The following is a 5,107-nucleotide window of genomic DNA, read 5'->3' as shown; positions in this document are numbered from 1 at the left end:
TGGTAGAAACTGGTGAAACCCTGAAGACTATGGTCCCTAGTAACTCTTCAGGCTTGGAATTGAACTCATTCCTGTGGCTTAACTTCCAGCCAAATAGGAAACAGTCATACAAGGTGAATGATTACATCACATAGCTACACTCCTCAGAACAATCAACCATGGGAGAGCAGAAGGGCAGAATTTGTGCAGGGAGAAAGCTGAGAGGGCAGGAATGCACAGGAAAGAATGACACGGAAAAGGTAAGCCCAGGGAGAGAGTGGGAAGAGAGTTTTTACATTGTGGGGATTGCTATCAAAGTCACAAAACAAAATGTGTATGAACTGTTTAATGGATAATGAATTTGCTGTCTAAACCTCCACTCAAATCATAATAACAACAACAACAAATCCCAAATCTACCCACGCCCCAAAAAATATATAAATAAAATGAAATAAAAGCAGGAAAGGTGTGTGTCGGGGATGTATTTTTTCACTGTCCTTATTCAATCTGTATGCTGAGAAAATAATCTAATAAACTGGTCTATATGAAGATGAACATGGCATCAGGATCAGAGGAAGACTCATTAACAACTTGTGATATGCAGACAACACAAGCGTGCTTGCTGAAAGTGAAGAAGGCTAGAAGCACTTGCTATTGAAGACTAAGCCTTCATTATGGGTTACACCTCAACATGAAGAAAACAAAAATCCTCACAACTGGACCAGTAAGCAGCATCATGATAAATGGAGAAAAGATAGAAGTTGTTAAGGTTTTCATTTTACTTGGATCCACAATGAATGCCATGGCAAGTAGCAGTCAAGAAATCAAATGACATGTTGCATTTGGCAAATCTGTGCAAAAGACCTCTTTAAAGCGTTTAAGAGCAAATATGTCACTTTGAAGACTAAGATGTGCCTGACATCATAAATAATATTTAAATATCTTAAATAGTATTTAGGAGCTCTGGTAGCTTATTGCCTAAGGCACTTGACTGCTAACCAGAAGGCTGGTGGTTCAAACCCACCAGCCACTCCTCAGAAGGAAGGGGCAATCTACTTCCTTAGTGATACTGCCTCGGAAACCGAAGGAGGGGTCGCTGTGAATTGGGTCTGACTTGACGGCACATAACAACAACAAGTCATAATATTTATTTATTTATTTATGGTTGGGGAAGGTAATCAGGACTGTGAAATCAAATGTGCATGAACTGTTGAATGTAAAACAATTTTGCTTTGTAAATTTGCATTCAAAGCACAATTTAAAAAAGAAAGAAAGAAATATCTTTTTTAACATCAACTTTTCTCTTGTTGTATAGTTTTTTTTTTTTTGTGTATCCAAGCACCAAGGAGTGACTACTCAGTGCTTCATAAAGCAGTTACTTCCATTATTTGGTAGCTCTGAACGTTAGCATGTTGTTTCTTGAATTTTTTAAAATAACAAACTGCCTGAAAAGAAATTTCATAGCTTCATATACTTGTAACTCTAATCCTCCTTCCACATGAGAAAAGAAAAAAAAAAAAAAAACCCACTGCCCTAGTGTCGATTTCAGCTCATAGTGACCTTACAGGACAGAATGGAATGTCCTCATAGAGTTTCCAAGGCTGTAAGTTTTTACAGACGTAGACTGTTTTTCTCTCTCCTGCGGAATGGCTGGTGGTTTCAAACGCTGACCTTTTGGGTAGCAGCCAAGTGTTTTAACCACTGTGTCACCAGAGCTCCTTCTTAAGATGTTGTACACTCTACTTGTTCTGAGCTGTGCCTTCAAGTAGACATTCATTTCAACTTATGCTACACATGACCAAATGATTGTTTAAACCAAAATGCACAAGTTTTCATTTTATCTTGCTCATTTTGACCTTGAGTTCTAGTCTATTGAAATAATTTTGAATTTTGATTCTATTATATGACTACAGTAAGATTCTAGCATAATTTTATGATCACAAGATAGCCTAGAGAAATTACTGAATGAGTTTTACAAATATATATTGAATAGATGATTATGCATAAGGTTTATGCTTGCTGCCTGTGGGTGTTTAGCAGGGACTGAAAAAAGAAAAAAAGTTCCGTACACAAGAGCTCTGATAACCATTGCATGGATCGTATCTTTCGGTGATATTTCCATTTGCTATTTTTAGGAGGATGATGCATTATTTAGCTGACCTCTCTCTAAAGAATGAATTAGGAAGATTCTCTTCCAAAACGTACAGAACAGAGGAATTAAGCCACACAGCATTATAGTTATTAATGATAATGTATGGCCATTAGAGCTAAAGAGCTTTTATGTGCCCTCTTCATTTCTCTATGTAATTAGATCTTCTCATTAGAACCCAATCAATTTATCATGTTCAATGTACAGATAATATTATGATTGATGCTTTTGCCACCAGCTACATGATATAGAAATATTATGTATGACTTTTTAATAATTTTATAAACATGGTGTCTGAACTTATTTCATATTCATATGTTTCTTTTTCCCCTTTTGGCATTCTTATTGTTCTTCTCCTAAAATTTGACACAGTGAGTTAATGTAAGTTGCTATTAGCTCTCTGGTTCTTGACATTACTAGATGTGATCAGCTGAATTAAATTAATATAATAATTGTGCTTTCAGCTAGGAATTAGTAGAATAATATAATAAGGCATTAGCTGTTTAAAAGTATTTTCCTGATATATAATCTGTATTTACATTTCCATATCTCTGAATTATGTTCATTAATACTTCATAAGTTTTTAGGTATAATTATGCACTTGCATATGAAATACATGCTATGTCTCAGTTTTGGGTAAAATTAAACCTCATCTGAAATTAGTAAATTTATATTATTATAATCAATTAATTAATAAAATAAATAGGTAGCTGAACATAAAATTAATTACAAGAAATTAAATGACTGTCACTAACAACTTTATTTTACTCCAATCTTTGTTTAATATGCTCTTTGGGGAATCCTTTTCTGATCCCTAGAAGACAGCTCCAGGAGATCTTCTACCTTTAAAGTCACTGTCAGTGATTAGAACAAGTCCTGTAATGGGGAGGGGTGGAAGGCAAAAGCCAAAGCAATTCTCTCTCAAATATTAATAACTCCAGTCCAGAAAAAATGTAACATTAACATTTACATCCCTGTTAAATGCTCTTCCTTTCCTTTCATTTTAGTTTTGTAGTCTGAACTGTGGTTCTGGAACCTCCGGTGGAAAAGAAAGTGCGACTTACTCTTTAGCTTCCCTTCCTTCTTTCCTTCTAGCTCCAGCTCTTCCAGGGTCTGTTGGGATGGGTTGGGAGTGTGGATGGGAGGTGGGGGTTGTCAAGAAGAAGTGCAAAAATCTTATGTACTAGGGCCACTTCAGTTTTTACTTGGCTAACACTGGTTGATCAGCATGCCCCCATTATAGCACATTTATAAACATTAGATTTTTTATAGAGTACATTTTTTATTTCTTCAGAGACCTTGCCCTATAACACACACACAATATATACACCAAACCCATTGCCACTTATTCAATTCTGACTCAAAACAACCACATAGGACAGAGTAGAACTGTTCTATAGGGTTTCTAAGTCTGCAATCTTTATGGGAACAGACTGCTGCATCTTTCTTCTGTAAGTGGCTGATGGAGTCCAACTGCATACCTTTCAGTTAGCAGTTACCACTCAACCGCTGTGCCACCAGGGCTACTTCAACATGCAGGTTATTGCACAATTCCTCGAAGTGGGTTATGCACACTCTATCTCCTCTCAAGCCCCACAACTATCCAGTAACATAATTTATAGCTTCTTTCCATTTTTATCATAAGGCCCTTGTGGGAAAGCCATCTTGATGATCAGTTGAACTACTTGGCCTACAATAAATTCATGCATTCAAAATATTTTGGAAGTTAAAAAAAGACTTTTTTTTTTTTTTTTTTTTAACCATAACAGCCTCTATTTAGCCTGGAAAGATAAGGCACAGGTCCTAGTTCTTATGTTCATGTATAATCCTTGTGATGGTTATTGTTGTGTGTCAACTTGGCTGGACCATAATTATGAATTATTTAAGCAGTTGTGATGTGGTCGTTTCCATGATGAGATCTGATGTATATGCTTTGAGCAGCCAATCAGTTGAAAGGGAGCTTCCTTAGGGGTGTGGCCTGCTTCCAATATATATATAGATGTCCTGGGAAAATTCAGAAACTTTCTGTTGGATCTGGATCCTGTCGTGCTGTCTACAACTGTCCTGTGAGCTAGCAACCCACCATTTTGCCTGCTGATCTTGGATTCGTCATCCACCAAAGTCAGCAACCTTCTATACAGTCTGCCAATCTTGAGCTTGTCAGCCCCTGCAGCTGTGTGAGTTAAGAAAAGCCTCTAGCTTGACTTTTGATCCAGGAACTTGGGACTTGACAGCCTCTATGACTGTGTGAGCCATTTTCCTAAGATAAATTTCTCTCTGTCTCTCTGTATAAGCTTTATTGGTTTTGCTTCTCTAGAGACCCAGCCTGATATAGTCCTTAACTTTGGGACCCGGGTGATACTCTCCCAAGAATTATCTTACAGAAATTTCCTCAAATGCACATGTTGGTCCTACAAATTTCTATAGCTCATCCCTTACCAACTGAGGTGGAAAAATATCCCTGACTTTCTACTATACGTTGATTTGTTCTACATGGATAAGAGAAGGGAGCAGAAGGCCCCTCCCATGTGTATGTTTTGAGATATAGAGAGATATAAAATGTCATCTATGCTCTATGAGGCTGAAACTCTGTTTCTATGAGTTTCTGCTACCATCTAGTTGAATTCCTAGTCATTGCTTAATGGGTGGAAGAAGGGTGATAGCACTAAAAACCACTCAGAGAAGCTGTTGTCTTGGATTTGTTCCATGAATGTGTGTAGCACTTTATTTTAGGTTGTTGACTACTTGTAATATATTATTTTCAGTTTTTCATTTTTTTAACAAATAGTCTGGAACTTCTGGGATGTCCCATGTAATAGTGACTAATGTTTTACATACATACAAGTACTTAATTTTTAACATTTTGTTAGTAACTACAAAATATATTAAGGCACCTACTGATGAAGGTTGAAGAATACAGTCTGCAGTATGGATTACGTCTCAATATAAAGAAAACAAAAATCCTCACAACTGGACCAA

Source organism: Orycteropus afer, unplaced genomic scaffold (assembly GCF_000298275.1).
Source record: "Orycteropus afer afer isolate SDZICR_OR568_19922 unplaced genomic scaffold, OryAfe1.0 scaffold00372, whole genome shotgun sequence".
Classification (NCBI taxonomy): domain Eukaryota; kingdom Metazoa; phylum Chordata; class Mammalia; order Tubulidentata; family Orycteropodidae; genus Orycteropus; species Orycteropus afer.
Note: the sequence above shows the minus strand (reverse complement) of the source record.